Source organism: Cavia porcellus, unplaced genomic scaffold, assembly GCF_034190915.1.
Source record: "Cavia porcellus strain 051 isolate PalLab524CR breed Dunkin Hartley unplaced genomic scaffold, mCavPor4.1 scaffold_9, whole genome shotgun sequence".
NCBI classification, from domain to species: Eukaryota; Metazoa; Chordata; class Mammalia; order Rodentia; family Caviidae; genus Cavia; species Cavia porcellus.
The window spans coordinates 52,809,303-52,834,315 of record NW_026947492.1 but is presented as its reverse complement, the minus strand read 5'-3'; the positions used below and the strand labels follow the sequence as shown (position 1 = coordinate 52,834,315).

General features: G+C 36.2%; 1 protein-coding gene and 1 long non-coding RNA gene across 2 annotated transcripts in view; one reads left to right on the top strand and one right to left on the bottom strand.

Moving 5' to 3' along the window:
- Tenm4 (teneurin transmembrane protein 4) overlaps positions 1-25,013 on the bottom strand; it is a 2,788,855-nt gene that overhangs the window by 2,137,243 nt on the left and 626,599 nt on the right. The window lies entirely within an intron of this gene.
- LOC134477682 (uncharacterized) lies at positions 17,873-23,778 on the top strand. The gene is made up of 2 exons (XR_010049819.1): positions 17,873-21,228; positions 22,611-23,778. It is a non-coding gene; the product is annotated as an uncharacterized LOC134477682 (long non-coding RNA).

Genomic DNA, 25,013 nt, shown 5'->3' with positions numbered 1-25,013 from the left:
ACAAGAACTCATTGCTAAGAATTTGCCTTAAAGTCTCATAAAGGAATTTTTCTTGGATTTTCCAACAATGGTGCAACTTTTTGCAATTTGGCAAGTCTTAGATGCATTTGCATCCTGAAATTTAATATATATATATATATATATATATATATATATATATATATTTCCCTAGTGTTTTAAGTTTTGGTTTATATCTACATATTCAATTCCAAAGCCTCATGTACTCAAAGATGAATGGCTTATGGAAACGATATAGCTAAATGTGTTTTTAGGTGGCAGGCCTTGGTAGGAAGAGGTAGATCACAGGAGAGAATGCTTGGAAGGTTTGGCCCTCTTGCTTTGCTTTCTCAAGACTCTCTTCAGGTGATAGGCTTTTCCTCAAACAATTTAAATTGTGGATTTCAGGTATTTTTCCAAGTGGTGAGGAAAGTTACTACAAAACTAGCCAAAGTGATCCAAAATTTAATGCAACTCATCAAAATGACATTGTCACTTTTACAGAGGTACAAAAACCTTAAAATTCATATAAAATCACGATGTCACACATATAAAATTATTTTGTGAAATAACAGTTAAAGTCCTCACATTTCCTGCCTTTAAACCCTATTAAAAAGTTATAGCAAACAAACAAAATAAAGCACAGGATGGTGCTGGCCTAAAAGACAGATATAGAGACCAATGCAATTGAGTAGATACTCTAGATATCTACATTGGTTGTACAGTCAACTGATCTTCAAAAATGATGCCAGGTAAACATATGAAGAATAGGAAAATCTTTTCAGCAAGTGGTATTGGGAAAACTGGGGATCCATATAAAATAAAAAAGAATGACTATTGTTATTGTCCTATTATATTGGTATAAAATTTTATTTTACTTTTTTCAAAAAATAAAAATAAATAAATAGAAGATGAAACTGAACACTTATTTATACCATATACAAAACTCAACTACAAGTGGATTAAAAACTTTGAATCAAAATCTTAAACTATACAAGTTCTAGAAGATAATGCCAGGGAAAATCTGGATATAGTCTTATAAATAATTTGTTGGCTGTGAAACAAACAAGAAAAATGAAAGCACATCATCAACAAAAAGCAAAAATAAATAAATTATATCAAAATTAAAAGTACATTGACAGCAAAAGAAACAACAGAAAATGGAAACCTATGAAATACGAAAAGTAGATTTGAAAACCACATGTAGTAATAAATTACTATCTAAAATATGTAAGAAATTCATACAACACAGTAACAGAAAACCTCAAGAATCCTAGTTTAAAAATGGACAAATGGTTTGAATGGATGTTTCTCAAAGATAAGCAAATGACCAGCATACATATAAAAAGAGGCTTAGCATCACTAATTACATATCAATGTTGAGATATTTCATCACGTTTATAAGAATGGCATTATATTGAAAACATGAATGAGTGGATGGGTAAGAGATGTGGTGGTTTCTTTTGCCATTAATTTCCAATTTCATTGTACCATGGAAACTGAACATCACTTTCTTGAAAACTAATGGGTCAAAAATGACCAGGAACGTAGGAATACCTCAATATACTCAAGTCAATAAACATAATACATCATATCAATAAAACCCAAAACAAAAACCATATAATCAACTCAACAGATGCAGGAAAAGCTTATGATAAAGTCCAACATTTATTCGTGATAAAAAGCCTAGAGTAAATAAAAATAGATGGTATTTACTTCAATCTGATAAAAGCAATCTATGAGAAACAAATAGCTGATCATACTAAGTGGACAAAAATGAAAGCTTTCAACCTAAAATCAGTAACAAGCTAAGGATATCTACTAGCAACATTCCCATTTAATACAGTTTTGGAAATATTAGCCAGAGCAATTAGACAAGAGAGAGAAATAGAATAAGGATGGGAAAGAAAGAAGTTGTATTATCATTATTTCAAGATGTCATGATACTCTATATAGAAATCCAAAACTCCACCAGAAGATTACTAGAGTTAATAACCAAATTCAGTAGTGTAGCTGGATACAAAGTCAACAGTCAAAAATCAGTAACATTCCTGTACACAAATAACAAATTAACTGAAAGAGAAGTTAGGGAATTAACACCTTTCGCAACAGCATTAAAAAATGAAGTATTTAGGAATCAATCTGAAAAAGTATGTAAAAGACCTATACAATAAAAAGTACAGTACTCTGAAAAAGGAGATTGAAAATCCTATCAGAAAACAGAAAGATATCACTTGCTCTTGGATAGGAAGAACCAACATGGGAAAATGGTGATACTCCCAAAACTATTTTACAGATTTAAGGCAATTTCAACCAAAATATCATTAGCATACCTCACAGAACTGGAGAAAACACTGCTAAAATTCATTTGGAAACAAAAGAGACCTAGACTGGCAAAGGTAATCCTGAGGAACAGAAGAATGGCAGGAGACATCACAGTCCTCTGACTTGAAATTATACTTCAAAACTACTGTGATAAAATCAGCATGTTACTGGCAAAAAAGCAGACCTCATCGGTGAAGCGGATTAGTAGTTGCAGGCACAACTACGAAGACACTCAGTCACATTATATTTGGCAAAGTGGATAAAAGAGTTCACTGAACGAAATATAGCCTCTTTTATAATTAGTGCTAGAAAAATTTGCTTTCTACTTTCCAAAGACTAAAACTATTTACATGTCTCTCATCTTGAACTAAACCAAAGTTGAAATGGATCAAAGATCTAAATATTAAAGCAGAAACATTAAGCGTACTGGAAGACAAGGTAGGTAGAAATCTTGAAGATATAGAGCTAACTGTACAAGTATTTCAAAGAATCGACAAATGGGACATTATCCTATTAAAAAATAATTGCATGTCAAAAAAGATCACCATCAGAGTGAAAAGAAAACTCACAGAATGGGAAAAAAGTTTAGCCAGCTGTCCCTCAGACAAAGGATTTCTATCTAGAATATATAAAGAATTGAAAAAAAAATCAAGACCCCAAATTCAAAGACAGTTCATAAATGAGCATCTGAGATGAACACGTACTTCTCAGATGAAGAAATACAAATGGGAAATAAATACATGAAGAAATGTGTAGCACCAATGGTTATTTGACAAATGGAAATTAAAATAACACTGTTTCACTCTAGAAACAATGGTTATCTCCAAAAAATCAATGAATAATAAACATTGGTTGAGCTGTGGGGAAAAAGGAACCATTCTCCACTGTTGGTGCGAGTGTAGACTGGTATAGACACTGGTAGAAATCAATACACAGATTTCTCACGAAACTAGGATAGAAGATCTCATTTGATCCAGCTATTCCCATTCTTGGTAATTTCCCAGAAGAAATGAAAACATCATAACACAATAATACATATGTATTCATGTTTATAGCAGCACAATTTGTAACAGCTAAATTTTGAAAACAACCCAAATGTCATCAATAGTGAAATGGATGAAAAAGACGTGATGTTTTTATGCAATGGAGTACGACTCATCTATAAAGGAAATCTCAAGGCATTTAAGGGAAATGGATGCAACTGATGACTATCTCATAGGTGAAATAAATGAAAGTCATATATATATAAACATTGTCTTCCTAGTGTAAAAAAAGAGAAAGAGTAAATAAGATCCAAAATGTACAACAGATATTGTGAAAATGGAAGAAACTATTCAAGCAGGAAGAACAACTGGGATGGGGAAAGGAAAAAAATACACAGGAAAGGATTATACATAAATATGTGTACTTATACTAACAAGGTAAATAATTATACTACTTAACTATTAATTTATCACAAAGAATGGCTTGCATTTTTAATGTTTGATCATTGTTCATGCATATATCTTGTAATGTGAACAAGTAATTTGAATGTAATATGCAATATATTGACCATTGTTAATCTTTTATTTGTTTTGAAATTTTTTATCATCATTTTTATTTTATTTTTTATTTTTTGTACTGAGGATTGAATTCACAACTGTGTACTTGTAAGCCAGGTTCTTATGATATTGAGGTAAATCCTGACCCTATATATATTCTTTTAAGTACAGTGTCACCAAGATATGGAAAAATTTGAACCTTTATTTATTTTTACAGAGAAGAAAAATCACTGCGATCATCATAGAAAATAGTATGGAGATTACAAGAAAAATTAAAAATTAAAATATTCTATGATCTACTAATGCTATTTCTGAACATTTGTCCAAGAGATGTGAAGTAAAAAATCCTGAAGCAATATTTTCATTCCCACACTCACACACGTAATCACAAAACTCAAGTTGTGGGTCCATATGTTTATTATTAGGTAAATAGATACACAAAACACACACACATATGTATGTATGTATATATATATATATATATATATATATATATATATAATATACACAATAGAATATTACTTAGCCTTAAAATTAATAAGTTCATTTTATACACGATAACACAGATAAACCTTGAACACATTATGCTAGGTGAATCATCATCACAAAGAGAAAAATATTGTGTACTTTTATTAATGTAAGCAAATATACAGAAACATGGAATAGAAAGTTGATTTCAAGGAGCTGTAATGAGGTACAAATAAGGAGCTGCTGTTCAATGGTCATACAATTTCAGTTTAGTAAATTAGAAGTTCTACATCTATGCTCTGAAGCATTTTATGAAAATTAATACTGTACTGGATAACATATAAATTTGATAAGAGATTTGATGTCAAGCTATGTTTACACCACAATAGAAAAATAAAAGATAAATGCAAAGAAAATATATGAGACAAGGAAATCAATCTCAATTCAGTTAACTGAACTGTTTTCAATGTGACTTGTTTATAAACATACTTTTGGCTTAGAGGATTCCCTCTTTCAATGTAAACATGCATGCCATAAAAACTAACGATGTCATTTTGTTCTTAGTCAGTGTTTTCAGCTATCTTTTCTATTTTAAGTGATCTAGTTTCTCTTGACAATTTAGCAGATCTAGTTTCTCTTGACAATTTAGCAGATCCAAACACCTTTAGAACACTTCCAAATATTTTGGTTATAGAAGTATTCTTTTTTACAGATGTATTTTTTGTTTGTTTGTTTTTTAGAAAAGACTGAGCCCTTACAGGAATTTCAGTAATGATCCTGAGTGTGAATTTTTCTCTCAGGAATTCGAGTTGGCTAGTCAATCCTATTTCCTTGAATGTAATGAACTGTTTCTTTGAAAAAATGTGTCTCTTGGAATCATATAAAATTCAAGTCTTTCAGCAAATCAATATTGCTGAAACGTATCATTTATTTAACAGCCATGGAAACCAAACAATTAAATGTGAAAAGTATCAAGTATCACTTTGTTCATGAGAGGATTATATGCCACCAAGAATGAGTAGAGAGTACATTGATCTAGAAGTATATATATTCTCTGTCTCTGTCTCTCTTAAGAAACACAGAATAATTTTATATAACTCTCTAGTTAATATATTCTGAGGGTGTGCTCAAAAGGAGAAGTGATGTACTGAGAGAAAAATATAAGAAAAATCACTCATAGAGATTAAGGATACGACTACAGGCATTAAAAAATCAATTGAAGCTAAAAATATAAAAATAAGAATAGCAATAGATGCAGAATAAGAGAGAGAAAGTAAGAATTAATGTCACTCGGATCAAGCAGCCCAACTTGAAGGCAATAGGATTCACCTATAAAAGTATTAGTGAAAATAGAATATCCTCATGTCTATAAGTTTGAGAATCTTTTTGTGGCTAAAGAAATATTAGTCATGAAATTGAAAGTAAACCTGAGTATCTTGTGCACACAAAAATTAAAAAATTAAAAATGAATATTTTTCATATGAAACATCACTGCATATCTGAAAATTTATTCTATCACTTTAGTAAAGTATATTTGAAATATACAATAGATGTATCAATTCTAGACAATTGGTACATGCATATAATATAATACATCTAGATAATTTTAGATCACTTTACACCCTCTCCCGTACTGCTCTCCTTCCTTGATTGTTTGATTCCCCTCCTTATCTCCAGGAAGTCAGGCTCCCCATTTCATATCATCTTCCCCTTATTTTATTCATTCATCTATTTGTATGTCAGGTTTCACATATAAGTGAAAGCATGCCACATTTAACTTTCTGTGTGTGGCTTATTCAACCAGCAGTATTGTCTGAAGTTCCATCAATTTACAAGTAAATGGCATGGATTCATTCTTTATGGCTGAATGATATTCCATCTTGTGTGTGTGTGTGCGCGTGTGTGTGTGTGTGTGTGTGTGTGTGTGTTTCCTTAACATTCCCCTCATGAGAAGCATCATTACTGATATAAAGGAATGATACTGACTTTTTGTATGTGTTGATTTTTTATTCTGTAAGATGCTGTATTTATGAAATCTAAAAGGTTTATGCTGGAGATTTGTGGGTCTTTTATGCAAGATTCACATAATTCACAGATAAAAGTAACTATTCTTGTATAAGTTTTATTTCTTTCTCTTTCTGGGTGCTTTGACTAAAGTTTCAAGCACCATTGAACAGGAGTGATGAGAATGTCTATCCTACTCCTGATTTTAGGGACAACACCTTCTAATTTTTCCCTTTCGGTGTGGTATTGGCTATGGATTTGTCATATGTGGATTGCGATAAGGTCCTTCTATCCCTATTTTCATGAGTTTCTTTTTCATGAAAGAACATTTTATTTCACCAGCCTTTCTCTGCATCTATTTGTACATGTGTTTTTTGCCTTTGATACTGTGCATGTGGCATACTAACTACATTTACTGATTTGTATACGTTGCACTTTCATTGCATCTCTGAGATTCAGTCCATGTCAATTTAAAAATAAAGATACTCATTTTTTTAGAGAGGACAAGAATCTAATTTGTGTTGCTGGATGCTAGATGAAAAAGAACAAAGCTTCACTTTTTGGAAAACAATTTTCAATTTTTTTGAAAAAATGCTAAAGTCTTAATAATGCATGATATGAAACCAGGATGTTTTCAAGATATTCACAAAATATTAACTTTATACTCCTTGTATCTTCCCTTGAAAATTTTCCTAGAATATACTCTATTAAAAATATATCCTAGAAGTAAATGAAAAGAATATCCAAGTAAATGTAAATTTAGCCTAAAGGCATAGTAAAATGAAGTCATAGGATTCAGATTCAATAATAAGTGTAAGAAATACTAATCTACACTAGTGCAGAGTAGACAAGTTTCTAGTACACAACCCGGAAGAAAAAGCAGGGGTAGAGAGTGGTAGGGAGTTATTAGATGGAGAAGAATACATGATTGGGCTATTGGGAGGAATTAGGATACTCTTTAATTGCACAAAGCCAGTAAAATAAAACTAGAACCTCTGAAAAAATAATTACAGAATTACTATACAGACAGATCATGACCCCTATGAAGGCATTTAAAATTTCAACAGATTTTAGACCACAGACAGACTAGAATAAACAGCAGGAAAATTTTCCATTAAGTAATCAGAAGTATCTTGACTTTGGATTTCCACAGAAGGAAATTCACTTTTGTTCTTACCTTGCAATGTGTAGTTAGAAAGAGTAACTTAAGGGATATTTTTATTTTAGTTTTGTGACTTTGTGCATTTAAACTATGCACAAAGCAGTAAAGAATTGATCAATGTTGTAAGAAATAAATATTAAGAATTTTGATCATGCAAAAAGAAAAATGGAGCTGTCAAATGTTGATTCTTAGAAAGCAGAAGGAAAAAAGACTATTAAAAGATTAAATCAAAAACTGATGGAGTAGAAAAAGGATATAAAATTATTACATTAGATTGTAGTGATAATCAATAAAAAGGCAAAACAATAACATAAATATCAAACTTTGCTATTACTCATGAGAGCACAGTAATCAGGCATGTGAATTGAATACTTATCATCACATTGTAGAGACACATATGTATTTGCTCCTGCACAGAGAAATAATTTAAATATTCAGTAATGAGCAAGTTCTGGAGCTGCAATATAAAGTGTGTGTGTGTGTGTGTGTGTGTGTGTGTTTGAGAGAAAGTCTTGCTATATAGTCCAGGCTGGTCTTGAAATCATTACAACCCCGGTTGGTTTCAAACCGAAGGTCATCTCCTGTCTCAGCTTCAAATGTGATGGGATCACAGGAATATGCTATGTTGAGTATAAACCATTGGACCAAAATTCTTTAGCAATAAAATCTACCCTTTTATCTTGCCTACCACTAATAATACATAGCTCATATCTTCTTTAGAAAGTTTTGTACATATAAACTTTTGTTTAATTGTTCTTTTTTGTGATTTATTTATATGACAATTTCATCAGGTAAAGAATTTATGATAAAATAAAAGCATTTTCTCTAGTCTTAGACTCAGAATCAGTCCTTTTAAACGATTTTTCTTTTAATTCTTCAGGTGGCTTTTTCAGGAACTCTAGCAAACATAACCTACTTATTAAATTCATGAACTGCACATAATACCCTTGTCTCCACAAGATGAAAGTAAGTGTTCAGTTCACATGCCTGATTACTGTGCTTTCTTTGAGTAACAGTGAAACTGAGAGATTATGTAAATTTCAGAAAGTCACATGATTTACAAATACTGAGTAGAAATCCCAACTCCTAATCCCATTCTTTTCCAAATTAATGATTGCACTTAAGTTTTACAATTCTGTTTTCGTGATTATTTTGTACATATTAAACACAGACTTAACCATGTCACATTATAAATATTGGTTTATATATATATATTTCTCACTTCTATGGCCTCATATTATAGAGATGGTATTTATACTTGCTATATATAGTTATGTTTAATAAAATATTATTGGGTAAATAAATGTGTATAAAAAGAAAAAGAATCAGAAAATATGGCCAAAATATTCTGACTTTTTTTCCACTTCTTGGTAAGTGATTGATGTATTAAAGATACAAAGATTCATAACAGTGTTTGTATTTAGTTCCTAGGAAGATTCTTTTGGCACAGTTATGTTCCTAGAATTATTATCAAGGGTTAATGCCTATGGCAATTTGAAGAGCTTCCAAAAACCTAAAAGACTATTTAAGATTATTCATATTATCTTATTGAAATACAGTTCAAGGTAGGAAAAATTTTTCAGTCAGCAAGAAACCAAAATATAAGGATAGGACTATAATGTCAGTACACAAAATCCTAAGACATGGTTAACTTTTGATACTGTGGCAACAGAATTTCATAATTAGCAATGTCATGGTAGGGACATAAACTAAGCCAGACTACAGCATTTCTCGAGACGAGCTCATTACGCAGTCATCCATAATACAGGCCCCTACATCAGTCTTCTGAGCTACTTGAGAGCTGAGAGGGAGAAAATGCGCAGAAAATAAAACTTGGGAACCATCTGAGCTCTCCTCTCTAAGAAGATAGCTCTATTACAGAGAAGATAAAACTGTTATGATCACTTAAAATTAATCCCACAGTTGTTCTTTATCAAGGAGTACATTTGAAGACAATAACTATAATAAACGAAAACAGTTGGTTTATTAGAGAAGCCGGATTCTGAATTTTCTTTTATGTCACTTGATTTATTTTATTCTAGTTTGTTGTGTTTTCTGTCGCTCTTGTAGCATACTGTCTATCAGAATTTTTCTTAAAAGGTATTGTAAATATTAATAACACTTAAGGAGTAAATGTTTCTTTCCCATGCTCCCCCAATCTCCAAGATGAGAAAATTATTAAAATAAGAGACTGATACTTAATAGAGTTTTACAAGAGTCTTAAAATGCAAATAAAACATTTACATGGATAAAAGCAATGCCTTTTTAGTGCACTAAGCAATTTGCATTACAGCTTGGAACACTTCATCTTCTATGTACTCTTGCTTATAAAATCTGGGTATATATACAGTAGTTGTAGAAATCTAGTTTCATTATGAAAACGATAAACAGTAAATATGCAAATATAAATGATCTATTTGTAAACAGACTTCAGGAGTCCCAAAAATAAAAGCAAAAAAACAAGAAGATGTACAATAGTATTGCTTGTGAGCATTGAATTATATGATATTCTAGTGTTGGCAGGGTTTCCTAGTTATTACTGGATCTTAAAAACATACAGCAAGGAGTGATTTGGCAGCTACTGTTCACTTAGAAGAAAGCTCATCTTTTATTTTTACAATACATACAGCTAAAAAAGCTGTATTATCATTTGTATATCCTTCCAATAAATAATGATGAAGTACCTACTATGTGCAACCCACTGAACTGCAGGTTAAAGCAGGTTGAGGGAATTAGCTGAAAGAATGTTTACAAAATTGTGTGTGTGTGTGTGTGTGTGTGTGTGTGTGTGTGTTATGTCTGACCTTCAATTAATCATCATAATATTAAAGTTAGACACACATGCTCAATTCACCTCCAAAACTCTGAGTGCGATTGTTCTTCTGGTATGGTTGTGTATGATACTCATTCATTTTATTAGTTCAGTCTCTAGTTCTCAGCAAAACAGGTACTTCATCTTCCTTTTTATGTCTTTTCTTGACTATCTTTGAGTAGAATTTATTATTCTCTCCTCTATACGCCTTATGCAAAGAAAGTTTTTGCTGTGTTGTATTGAATCTTTATTATATTTATTTGCCAATGTTTCAGTCAACTATCATTGGGCTTCAGATTCCTTGAGGGCATTTATACACCCTCAGAATTCAACAAAATAGATGCATGATGAGTGCTCAATGATATTTGATACATATGTGGATGAAATATTTATAATATAAGGCATATGTCAATGTGATTAATGTAAGAATCACAGTAATGGGAGTTTGTAGAGAAAAAATTGAAAGAAATTTGCAACAAAAAGATTTTGAACTTACCTTTAAGGGTAATGTTGGTAAGAGAGATAAAACATCTCATTGCAAGTAAAAAAAAACCCATTACCATATTTAATCAAATGTTTATTGTTAACATTTACTGGTAGATTAAAATAAAGAACAACGGTGGCCTCTTTTTTCTTGTGTTCTACTACCTTGCAAATTCCCTTTCTCCTCTTTTTTTTTTTAAATTTTAAAGCTAGTAAAATACAACAAAACAAGACAGAACAAAGCCAACTGAGACAATGCAGTGGAAGATGGTGCAGAACTTCACAGCAGGTTAACAGTGATAGTACCATAGTGTATCTTGTTATCTTCATAATAATTGTCCACTCAATCAGGAATAGCAAAATCAAACCAAAAACAGAACATTATAAAACCTATCAAAACAGAATTTTGAATAGAGCACAATAATCAGAACAAAAGCAAACTGTGAAAACAATATTTGCCTTCAAAGAGAAGATAGAAGGAAATCTCCTATATTTGCCATATTGCTTATGGACATCCAAGAAATGCTCAGATCTCTGGCCCCAGGTCAGCATAATCAACCCAATAATACAAGCACTTAGTTGCTATGTGTGCCTTAGTTACTATCAAGTCTGGCTGTCCTCAACACTGTCCAGTTGCTAATGGTGGGTGGTGGGTGGGATGACACTTTTGATTCTCAGCCCGCACACAGGTAGGCTCACGGGAGACACTGACTTGTTCTCTCCCTGGCTCACCGGCTGCTCATTCATGTGCTGCTTACCAGGAGGGAGGGCCCCCAAATTCCAACATGGCTGAATCTCGGGAGATGCTGACTTGTTCTCCCCTTTTGTCTTCTTTTAAGAATTAAATAATCCTGATTCATTTATGTATTTGATTTTTAAATTAATCCTTCAATTTTGCACTAAATATTCACTACTGTTTCTGACATCAATGGGTCTTTTCAGAGATCTCGTTTGATTTTCCTTTTTTTCCTCTCCATTTTTTGTCCTCCCAGAGAAATCTAATCTTTGTTTTAATAACGCACAAGTGAAGCTTTCCTCCTGTATCCCCCTCTCCTGTGGGCTTGCTTACCTCAAAGCTGTCTACATTATCTTTTTCTCTCTGTGTTACCAGCTTTAATTGAATGAAATAAAATGAAAAACATTTTTTCTATTCTTAACTTTCATAGTCTCTTATTTCTGTGTTTGTCAGTGATTATACATTTTCCATTTCCAGAAATCATACATTGTGTCATTACTTTACATTTATATTATAGCTTAGATATTAATTTTATAACAAAAATTAAATTTAGGTGGCATTAAACAAAATTTCTTTCATCATTACAAAGTATCGTTGCTGTATTAGGCCTTTATTATTTTGTAAATATCATATATGATTAAAGGTATTGGAATAGTAATATTTATGGGGTACTCATGTATTAATATACATATTCTATAGATATGCATATATGTTTATAAATATTGATTATGAATTATTTTGGCAACAAAAAAGCCTAAGAGAAGCATTGTCACAACTCCAGTGTATATTTTTATATAAGGGAGTTATAAGTTTTCATTTAAATAAATGAAAATGAAAAGTATTAGAAGATCATGGATTTGAGATTTTTAAATTCTTTCTGTCATTTTCCACAATTACTTAAAAAGTTCTTTTAGTTACAGTCTCATCCCTGAGATAAAGTATACAAAGCTTGCAATTTAAAGGAGGAAAGATTTGATTCAGAATTCCTGGAAGTTTCAATTCATAGTAGACTGTTTCCAAGGCAAGAGAAAGGCCTCACAGACAGAGGAGGAACAAGCAGGGGACAGTGGGAAGCAGAGAGACAAGAGAGGAGAGAGGGGGATACACCCTACGCCTAGGCCCAGGGATTCACCTCCTCCAACCAGGCTGCCCCCCCCCCCCGCCACTTTCACCTGTAGCTAAAAGTGGATAAATACTAGGTGATAGCTACAAAATAGGATAATGTAGTCAAAAGATATATTTATTTTAGGGGGCTATTTCCTAGGCAAAATATAACAATTCCCATTTTTAGGCCTTTCAGATATACAAAAAGAACAACTGACATGTGGAATCATGACTATTTTCTTTGAGACAGAAAAGGCAGTGAACAGATAAGTATAGGCTCATTAGGACAGTCAGAATGGGGAAAGGTTGAAAACTGACATAATTTTAGTCACTTTTCTACTAGAAATGAGATGTGTACAATGCAAAAATAAAAGCCAACATTTTGTCTGTTTGCAAAACAACTAAGTAGTTCACACAATAGTTAGGGGAAAAAACCAGCACCAGTCAAAATAACACTCCGTATCCTGACATAAATTAAAAAATAATAGCATCACCCGATAAATTCTGGTCCTCAACATAATAAAACCTTAGAGGTTTCCCATAAATGTGCATAAAATTGCCTTAAAAGCAATTTTATTTCTGATTCTTCCTGTGCTGATGTTTGGCTGAATGACATGACCAATATGAATACCATCATCATGTGGGAAAGTTTCTGTCTACCCCCAACAAACTAATAGACAGTTGCTAAGCTTCTTAGTTTTCCAGTGTTGCATTTAAATAGTTACTGTGTTTTCTTTGGCCATGCAGGAAGGCTTTTTAACTCCTTTTGCACTATTTTTAAGTTAATTCCTCTACTTGCTCTTTTTGACATTTTTGATGGATTATGCACTGTGGGTGTAGCAGTGCCCACATTTTTCTCTGCCTCTAAAATCTTAAATTCAAGCATCATTCTCTCTACCAAAGCTTTACAATCTTCAACTTCCTCATAAAGCTCTTTCATGTCTTTGGATTTGTATTTAGCAGTCAGAGTCTGTAGTCTTGTGATTTGGTTTCAGCATGTGTTTCCATTCTTGCTTTTTGTATTTTTCATTCTGGAGTGAGATAAAGAGGGAGGACCTAGGTATTTCCCTTCCCTCAGATTTGTTAGGGTCTGCTAAATAAACAGTGCGTTAATCTGTTATAAGGTTTTCATGCAGGCAAGCCTTGCTAAGAACACAGTATTCTGAGCAGGTTTCAAAAGAACAACTCCTTTTTCTCCACTTTGCTGTCTAAGATGGAGAAGATTCTTCATTGTAAGTACCTGGTGGAGGTTTTGGAGCCAGGACCTGAAGAGCTTGAAACCCGAGTGACTGGCTCTTCCAGTTTAAGGACCTGGAGCCTCCAGTGTCTTGCTCATTATAGTTCCGGCTTTCTACTCTTAAAGTGGATCTGTGAAAGATTCAAGATCTGAGTTTCTGCTGTGGTGAGTGCAATGATTCTTTCTATCTTTTCTGTGCGCACAATTTTTGAAGTAGTTTTGTGTACAGTGATGCCGGTTTTCCAACGAATTTAAGAAGAGGTACTGAAATCCAGTGTGGTTAATGTTTTTCTTACCCTGTGGATAAAGAAGATAATGATTTCCTAGCTCCTTCTGTAAGAAACCAAACCAGGAAGTCCAACCTTCATTCCTCTGAGCTTCCTATGTTTGTTTCCTACCCGTCATGTCTCTATTTTCCCTTGCTTCTCTGTCAATACAACATCATTTCAACCATTCACTCCAGAATGAAACCCAAATCCTGGATGATTTCTCCTCTTTGGCCTCTTTCGCAGGACTAGAGAGGAAGTTTGAGTAAAATTTTAAGACTTTCAAGACCTGATAGACCTGTGCTGGCTCATCTATGCATCCACCAGTCATTTAGCACATAACTTAGAAATCTTCCTTTGCCCTTTCTAAGGAAGAGAAAATCTGTTTCCTTTGATCCTCCTATTCAAGGAAAATGGTCTCCTATTAAATGTCTTTCTCTGTCTGCTTATATTTAACTATACCCAGTGGTATCTCAGTTCTTAAACTCAATTGTTTCTGTAATTCTGTTTACAAACTGAATTGAATAATAACAATAAAATTCAGTGGTTAAGTTCAGTGTTGACCTTATGGGAATATTTGATTTGATTCTCTTCCAATTTTATTTGTGACCAGAATTGTGGAAAGAATTAAGTTCTTGAACCAAGTTACCATTACATTTGGCAGCTTAACGTTTGTCTCGAAGCTAGCAATACATTTTTATCTGCTTTGTACAGGTTCAATCTTTACTTTTTTCCAGTTCATTTCTCCAATGACTGATGATTCCAAGAGGAAAATTTAATTGTAGCTTTCCTTCCCCAAATCTCTTTGTTCTTACTTGTATTCAACACATAGTTCTTAATACGAATTGAGTAAGTTTTTTCAAAGCTTTTCATGATTTTGTGTTTTTCTACCTCTTTGACAGTGGCTCTTATCATTTAACTCTTTGCTCTAATGAACTTTATTTGTCACAAATTTTAGTAACTAGACAGTACAATACTTTCATGTCTTAGCAAGATTACATGAGGGGCTGGGGATTTAGCTCAGCGGCATAAGTGCCTGCCTTGCAAGCAGGCAGTCGTGAGTTCAATCCCTGGTAAGGATAAAAACGAAAACAACAACAACAACAAAGATTATATGAGGATTCCTGTATATCTCAAAGATTTAAGGTATCTTCCATACCAATGACCCTTCAAAACTTAGTTCCTTTTTTAGCAGCTCATCCTCTCTTTATCAACACATATTATGCTAAATTTTATTGTTTTATGTGCATGTTTTATTGTTTCCCAGGGGGAAAGAGGCTTTATCTCTTATTTATTACTGTATCCTCAATATCTAGCATAGTGCCAGTCACATAAAATACATATAATGAATATTTATAATGAACTACAAGAGAATGCCATATGGAATTACATAAAACATGATACCAGAGTCTTTCTATATTCTTAGCCTGCTTATGAACTTATATGCTTGTCCTCTTACTATAAACTACAAGCTATTAGGCTCAGTGGATACTGTAAACAGCCAGCATGCAGGTTAAATGTTACTGACAATGTTTGTTTTGGTACTCTCCATATTTGAGAGAAAATGATTTAAGGAGCAAAATTTAGGAGCAGAATTAAAGAGCAAAATATTTAAATTCTATTTCCCAATTTATCTTAAAAATCTTAATACACAAACACTGAACAATTACTTCCAAGATAACAATATGCAATATATTAACCAGTATTGATCTTCTATTATTTGGTTTTGAAATTTTGTATCATCATTTTAATTCTTTTTTGTTTAAAAATAAAAACAAAAAGTTAAACAAAACAAAACACACACACAAAAAAATAACAAAGTAACAACAAAAAACACCAAGAAGGCTTTGTTATCAGTCAGATGAGAGAATCCATGGGCTAATATTTGTGTAGTTATTTACAAACTTGGCATGCTTGGGCAAATTTTTCAATATTTTTAACCCTTAATGTATTTTTTTTTCCTGTGGAATGGATAAAACACCAAGAATTATTGTGACAAACAATATAATTGATTAGATAATATATGCCAAGTGCATTCCATAGTATCTTAACTATTGTGGGCATTCATTCAACAAATTTCCAGACAATTATCATTTAAATCTACATATGTGACTCCCACTAACTGATGAGTTGGCTCAACAATTTAATGAATTTTATATTTTAACAGAGGATCTTTTTATTTCTTCCATCCTTAAGGGATGCTGTCTCTCTGCAGTAGTCACAAATTCCCATTCAGTGAAACACAGCAATATGCTCACATTTTTCTCATTTATTGATTTACTAGTGGGACAGAAAACCTTTCAGTTTCTCTGACTGCCAGGCCACCTACATGAAGAAATTCCAAACTGGATTTTTGAGAATCCAGGTGTTGAGTGCAAAACTTTCAAGGTATGATGTAACACCCATGTAGAGTTTCTCCTTTCCTCTTTTCCCTCAGGATTCATAGACCTCAAAAACCTTGACATTGGTGTGCATTTTCATGTATCCTTTTCAATTCTTCCTTCCCACACAGCACAATGAGTGTACGAATAGTCTATAAGCTTATGGCTCAGGGCAAGTCAGACAGACATCTTTCCTTTCCTCTTTCATTTTCTACAAATTATGAGAAACAAACATATTCTCCTTTCTTTTTATATTTTTCATTATTTAAAACAATGAAACTGAGTCCAAGAGATACCTTGAATCAGTCTTTCCTCACATTGCTGTGGCCTTGGTGTGTGTAAGGGTAGAGAAAACGAGAGACCACATTTACTTCATACAGAAATGTATTACAGAGGAACTGGGAACAAATCATGACACTGATTAACTAGGTTCTATATTAAGCACATCGCAACAGTACTGGGTTATAAGCACAAAGGGAAGAAAGGCCAATTGCTTTACCAACTTTATAAAAGGGGAGCTGTTCCTTTTACAGAAGTAAATTAGATACCCTGGGAGAGAAAACACATCTCACAGAGAAACATTGCCCTCAGAGCTTTCAAACATGAATTCTTAAAAAACCTTTATTATCCTGGCTTGTTTTGCTACTCTCTGTCTTGTTTCCAATTCATTTTGGGCAGGGCCTACAGGCCAATAAAGCAGCAAACCACCAGATTTATGGCCTTAGAATTGTTTATGCTAGGTAAGAAGAGAACCCATAAATTGATTTTTTCATATTGATTATTAGTCAGCCTTGCTTTACTTTCTGTATTTCTCTTACTTAATCTTCTTTTTAATATTTTTCAGAGCCAGATCTAACAGAGTTGTCCAGATGTATTATTCCAACAGTTTTAACAATGCACTAGGTACAAAGCCTATAACCCATAAACATTTAGAGGAGCAAACTACATCCAAATCACAGCACTAAAGCTTGTAGGGTCTAGGTTTAACAGAAATGGTGGACTTTTGTGATTACCATTAAGAATGAAGGTTAACCAATGCCTTGGGATTTAATAGAAATAAACTAATAAGATGCAAGAATTCAGGAAAGACATATAGCAAATACCATTCTTATTACTGAAATTCCGTTATATAACTTGGGAACATTTATGAAACTACTACAGAGTAACAGAAAGTTTTGAAACAAGTGAGAGAATTGCAGGTCATTGTAGTATCTGTTTGAAGTTAACACCATAGATTTATAAGACTTGCTTGTATTCACTGGCATTTTGGTCAAATGAGACTAAAACTAAATACTTTTTCATAGTCTCTCCTTTTATTTTGCTGGATAAAATTTTATTTACATAAAAGCAAGAGAGAAATATTACTTTGAGGGGAGTCTAATACTATAATAATTAGACAATTAAGTACATAATATCAACTTTTGTTTGTTGGGATTTATGCTGCTCTATATTTAGTGAGTGATGTTGTAACTCTGGTAAAGTAAACAGATGAGAAACTGGGAAGTTTGATCGCTTAATATCAGAGTTCTGTTCAAAACAGACTTGTTTTAGAAGATAACTCATTCATCAGCTGCTGAATATGTGACCAAGCATGTTTTGAGAAGAAGAAATTATCAAAGTTCTGGGGGCTCCTACTACTACCTCAGAGATTTGAAAAAAGGCTAATTTTTTATCTAATTTTTTGGGAAGGCTGGTAAAGGAAGAAATAGGTACTTTGTATTAGAGTATTACTCATGCAATATTTGGGCTATTGATGTAAACTAGTATATTACATACGATAAGAGACTTCATACAGATATATAGTTAGGAGGATAAAATTATTTATTATAGCATTGTACTGCACATCATTGAAGTTATTATTTTGACTCACTTAAGAGACTTCTGAGGTGTACAGTTGAATTCTCCATCTCACTCATCAAAGAAAGGTGTAGCACATACAACAACCCTGGATGTAGTGATGTGAGAACAGAGGCAGAGTTTCCCTACAGCTCCAGTAGTGTAGTATAAGAATAAACATCACAGAGGCTGGGAACAGTACTTAATGGCACAAGCGACTCCTAGCAACCACAAGTTCTTGAGTTTGATTCTGAAGAAGAAGAAGAAGAAGAAGAAGAAGAAGAAGAAGAAGAAGAACAATAAGAAGAAGAAGAACAACAACAACAACAACAACAACAACAAGAACAAGAAGAACAACAAGAAGAAGAACAACAACAACAACAACAACAACAACAAGAACAAGAAGAACAACAAGAAGAAGAACAACAACAAGAACAAGAACAAGAACAAGAAGAATAAGAATAAGAACAAGAACAAGAACAAGAACAAGAAAAAGAAGGAGAAAAAGAAGAATAAGAAGAACAAGAACAAGGAGAAGAGGAAGAGGTAGAGGGAGAGGCAGAGGCAGAGGTAGGAGGAGAAGAGGAAGAGGAGGAGGAGAGGAGGAAAGAAGGAAGGAAAAGAAGAAGGAGAGGGAAAGGGAGAGGGAGAGAGAGGGAGGAGAAGGAGAAGAGGATGAGGAAGAGGAGGAAGGAAAGGAAGAAGAGAAGGAGGAGGAGGAGGGAAACATCTGTGTACATGAGTGCTGACTGCAGGAGTTGCTCTAAACTGGGTTGAGTTAAAGGTCTAAAACACACAGGGGAAGTGGATCAGGTAGAAGGGATTGCCTTCAGCCTGTGTGCTGCCTGTATTTTTCACTTCCCACGAGAAGGAGAAGTTACTAATTTGACCTAACAGAGTCTCTAGTATGTTGGGAAAAACAAGTCTCTGGTATGATGTCTGTGCATCCTAGCAGTGATGTGGCCTAAAAAGTCACACACTTGCCTACCACTCTGTCTGTAGTTCTCATCATAAGATTCAGCTGACAAGCTTCTTTTTCCTCACTATGGATGCGTAAGTACATTCTTCATTCCACTGGATTCCTCAGCCACACATCAAGTCAAAGATGTAACACTAAGTAACTTGCTTTGGAGGGAAGCGGCCTGAATCAGATCATCGCCATCATCTACATGATCTACATAAAGTTTTACATAAAGTCTTTGACCATAGCTTAATAAGATACCTTGTGAACTTGTTTCCAGTTTAGCTAGTCTTCCTTATATGCCTAGTTCTCTTTAGGAACTTATTTCAGCAAGGCTAACCGGGAAGGCAGTATTATTCAGTCATAATCGCGTGCCTTCCCAATTCCAGACACTCCAAAAGCTGTTTATGTTCTTCATAAATTTATATTCTTAAGATCCAGGCTCTAGTGTACCTATTCTTTAATATCATATTTTTTCAATGACTCCCAGAGAAATATCTGTGGCTCTATCCTACACTAGGGACAGTGACCAGATACCATGAATTAAAAGTACAAACCAAAGCAACTCATTACCAAAGCAGAGGGTTATTTAAAGTTTGTTAAAATAAAACATCATTCGAAAAAAACCCGTGATCATTATGCAAGTACAAGATACATTCAATTTGTTTAAATAGACTGTTTTCCAATCTACTTAGTTTTGAGTAAAATTGATTAGGCAAAAAAGGTAGGGATTCAGATTTTGTAATCAGACAGCAAGAGCCAGAAATGCAGTTACCTATCTACTAGCCAAGTGATCCTGGGAAAATTAGTGAAACTTTCAGTGTGTATTTTCTGTATCCATAGAAAAAATGAGAAAAATTTCTGCCTCAGTGGTTTAAGCTGAGGGCAAATGCATCGTGAATGACTTAACAAAGTATGTCAACATAGGAATGTTATAATCCCTCCTTCCTTCATCATTCATACTTTCTTCCTTCCTTCCTTTCTTTCTTTCTTTCTTTCTTTCTTTCTTTCTTTCTTTCTTTCTTTTTTCTTTCTTTCATTATTCATTTGTTTATTTCCTTTATTTTCAGGAGTAGGTAGGTTCTATTTTGAGATACATGAATGCAGCACTGAAGGCCATTTCTGGAAGGTTTATGCTGTTTACCAGGTCCTTCCTTTTTATGCACACACATAGTGCTTTATTCTACATCTGGTTCAAAAAATGAAGCTGAAAGACACTTTCCCAAGTTGCCTTTTTCTGGGGAAACAGACTCACAGTTTGCTTTCAGTTTAAAAAAATACTTTCTTGCTCTGGACTGTTCATATGTTGTTGGGAGCCGCAGCCCCGAGCCCGGTCGCCTTACTTGGCGGACGTGAGGCCTGTAGGAAAGAGCAAAGCCTGAGCTAGATTACCCCTCCCATCGAGTGTGCTAAGATGGCGCTTATCTCCTGCTTCCTGCTTGGTAAACAACCCGCCCTGTAAGATCTCCTGCTTCACAACCCGCCCTGTAAGATCTCCTGCTTCACAACCCGCCCTGTAAGATAGTCTGCCTAGCAACAACTGAACCCTATAAAAGTGAATGCCTCTCCCGCCAAGAAAAGAAGAAGAAGCAGAAGAAGCAGAAGAAGCAGAAGAAGCAGAAGAAGCACAGAAGGAGCCGCGGAGAGCGGACCGGTAGAGGCTTCGGGACAGACTGTAGGGAGAAGCACGCAAGGAGCCGCGGGGAGCGGACCAACAGAGGCTTCGGCCGGGAGGATTCCCGGGGCAGGCTGTACGGAGAAGGAAAATAAAAGAAAAGGTTGTCCACTGCCAGACTTTGTTGTGTGTCCTTCCTGCCGGCCGGGAGTGACACCGACATCTGGTGGCCCGTACGGGGAGCTGATCACCCCCGAGACGTGGCAGTGGACAACGCTCCAACGCAGAGCTGCAAGACAGGTGAGTAGAGGATAAACCTGGGCCCTGGGTGGCGCGCACCTACAGAGTTTGTAGACTCCTCTCAGGCTCACGCGTAAGTGGCGGATTCCTTGGGCCTCACGCGGTGAGTAACATATTAAAAAATGGGAAACATGCTAGGTAACGGCACTAAGAGTGAGGGTGGTTGCGGGGAAAGCTCTCAAGAGCTTACAAAAGTATGCAGGGTATTTGAGCAGGCCCAGTCAGGGAGCTCCCGAGAGGGGTCCGTCAAGGGGAACAAAGATGCTAAGGAGGAGGACGGGGCTCAAGCCTCGGAGTCGTCTGACTCCGAGGACGAGGGAAAGTTGAATGGTGAGGAGGCCAAAGAGACCAGCTGTCAGGGGCCTAAGTCGCTTGATGGGGAGACGCAAGGCTCTTTCGCTGCGTTGCGCCGCGAATTGCGCTCAGCTCAGCTAGGCTTACGAAAAAGCAGAGAGCTTCTGAGCGCCCCCTGGCAGGGGAGGGAGACAGAACCTTCTGCTCCGCCCTGGAACTTGTTCCCGGAAGCGGTCCCTCGCCGCGAGGCCGCCGCATGGGAACTCCCCCCTCTTCCGTCAGTACAGGAAATAACGCACAGGCCTCCATTTTCTGTTCAGCCACGGCCGCCATCTTACGATGCTCCGCCACCGGCGGGACGTTATTTCCACAGACAGCTGTGGCATGGGGGTCGTGTGTCTAATGAAGACCACCCGTTCCCAGGGATAGATAGCGGCCCCTATGGGATATATCCTGTACAGATGGCCATGGGTCAGGGACGTAATGCATGGGAGCCTTTTGAGATAAAGCAGATTAGAGAACTTAAAAATGCAGTTACAACCTTTGGGCCGACTGCGCCTTACACCATTGCCATGCTGGAGAACCTGTCTTCTGGGCCCCTCACCCCCGCGGACTGGATTCAGCTGGCAAAGGCGTGTCTGCCCTCGGGTAGTTACCTGGATTGGCAAGCCTGGTACACAGAGTTCTCTGCCGAGCAGGCTGAGAAAAACGCCGGTCGAGGAAATGGGGGCTGGAGGTTTAGCTCAGCGGCATAAGCGCCTGCCTTGCAAGCAGGCAATCGCCAGTTCGATCCCTGGTACCAATAAAAAAAAAAAAAAAAAAAAAGATAAAAATAAAAAATAAAAAATAAAAAACAAAAAGGGGGAGTAGGCCAAGGCCTGGCCCCAAAGGCACGATTATCTATGGCACTGTTCACATACAATTTTTTAAATTTAAACAATAATAGCCGCTCACCAGCTATGGAGCATTCTAGTCCATCTCCTAGCAATAAGGGATGGGTTAAATGGAAAGATGTCCTAACAGGACAATGGATGGGCCCGGATCCGATGGTTAGCTGGAACCGAGGCGCGGTTTGTGTTTTCCCACAGGAACCGGGACGAGAACCACTGTGGGTACCGGAGAGACTGACACGGGCAACAAAGCCCTCGACTGAAGATCAGACCTGCCCTACCGGAGATCCATCACAGACCAACCAACAAGATGAATAGAAATAGCGGTAGCCCAAAATGGACAAAAAGATCCTCAGGCATATGCATGGCTCGCTCGCCCAGCCTACGACCGAGTCTAGGGGCGGTGAGCTTCCCACACTCCTCCTCTAAAAAATTATGACATAGCTGGGTAGGAGAGTCAATGACGGGTAAGAGCATACTCCCCCGGTGCGACTCAACCTAAGCCAGGCCCTACCCCATCCTGCACGTAAGCCGCTGGACTGTTAGATGCTGCCCAGGTCTAAATTTCTCTCCGAGGGGATTTCTTTACGGAAAGGAAATGAGTGCAAGCTTGTGTGCATCCAGGTTCCATCCAGTTTGTGCCTGGCCCTAGAAAAAGGACGAGGGCCTCAGGGCCTTGGCAGACCATGGCACGGCCGACCAGGGTCTAAGCCAAGGACCTACGGTGGGCCTACGCATAGGGCATAAGCCTCTGCACCCAGTCCAGGAAGGGCTACGATGCGCACATTCATAAAAAATAAAAAAGGGGGAGATGTTGGGAGCCGCAGCCCCGAGCCCGGTCGCCTTACTTGGCAGACGTGAGGCCTGTAGGAAAGAGCAAAGCCTGAGCTAGATTACCCCTCCCATCGAGTGTGCTAAGATGGCGCTTATCTCCTGCTTCCTGCTTGGTAAACAACCCGCCCTGTAAGATCTCCTGCTTCACAACCCGCCCTGTAAGATCTCCTGCTTCACAACCCGCCCTGTAAGATAGTCTGCCTAGCAACAACTGAACCCTATAAAAGTGAATGCCTCTCCCACCAAGAAAAGAAGAAGAAGCAGAAGAAGCGGAAGAAGCAGAAGAAGCAGAAGAAGCAGAAGAAGCACAGAAGGAGCCACGGAGAGCGGACCGGTAGAGGCTTCGGGACAGACTGTAGGAAGAAGCACGCAAGGAGCCGCGGAGAGCGGACCGGTAGAGGCTTCGGGACAGACTGTAGGGAGAAGCACGCAAGGAGCCGCGGGGAGCGGACCAACAGAGGCTTCGGCCGGGAGGATTCCCGGGGCAGGCTGTATGGAGAAGGAAAATAAAAGAAAAGGTTGTCCACTGCCAGACTTTGTTGTGTGTCCTTCCTGCCGGCCGGGAGTGACACCGACAATATGTGTTTCATTTTTAAAAATTTCTCCAGATTTATCCAGGTCTTACAGCTATTTCTTGTGTCCAGGATACAGAGACGAATTCTAACACACAGCGACAGCTGGAGAGTTTTGCATTTTCCTTTGGGAGACCCCATTGGTCGGTGAAACTGAAAATGAAGACGTTTTAGACATTTCCCTCAGGTGCTTCTCCACGATCCTTATGACTAGTTTATTTGCTCATGCTGTTTGAGCAGAGGTCTGTTAACACAGTGATTCCAAAACATCTGGGGGAAATATTTAGATACAAGAGGTTGCAGGAGTAGCTTTTATTGTTATTAATGAAACTGGCTCACAATTTGGCACCAAATCTTATGCCTGCTGAGTGCTGTATATAGATAGTAATGCCTGATTGCCACAGATATAACTAGTCCCAGAATTCACTGCCAATTAAAATAATAAATAAGTTGTGCAAGCTAGAGAGATTAGATGGGATGATAATTGTCCTCCCCACCCAGATAAACGAGAGACTGGATGAGACAAAGAAGAGAATTACAGAGATATATGTATTCCTCTCCCACGGTACCATTTTCATTTTGCTTTATATACACTACAATGAGTTAAAGAGATTTAGTCACAACACAGTAATAGCCACCACCTGAGGTGTTCTCATCCTTGCAGGCCACAGACAGTAGCTTTCTTGTACTTCTGAGTTCCTGTCTGCTTATGTGGGAACTGAGAGGTGGAATTACTTCATTGTGAGATAGAAGAGAACATTAGTTTTGTCCTGTGAGAGAAACTCAAAAACACTAAATCACTTCAACACATAAATGAAAAAAAAAAAAAAAAAACACAACTCCTGGGAAATTCCATTTTAAATTGAGAACAATGGAAGTGAGCATTGTTTTTTAAAAATAACACCAACATAATATGACTATAGTGCTTACAATGTACCACTAAATATTCTAGAAAATAACTTGTAAAGTTTTAATGTCTCATGTTATTTATCTAGTAAGCACTAATATTTTCATGAAGATTAGAGAATTTAGTTACATTACTTCAGATAACAAAATTCAGTGGCTATTGTCCATAAGTTCAAATCGTGTCTATTCTGAGATATTCATTTAATAACCTAATGTGGCAGATTTTGATGAGCAGATGTGCAGTGTTTTATGAAGAAAATGATCGAGGCGCTTGTTCAAAGTGTTACCG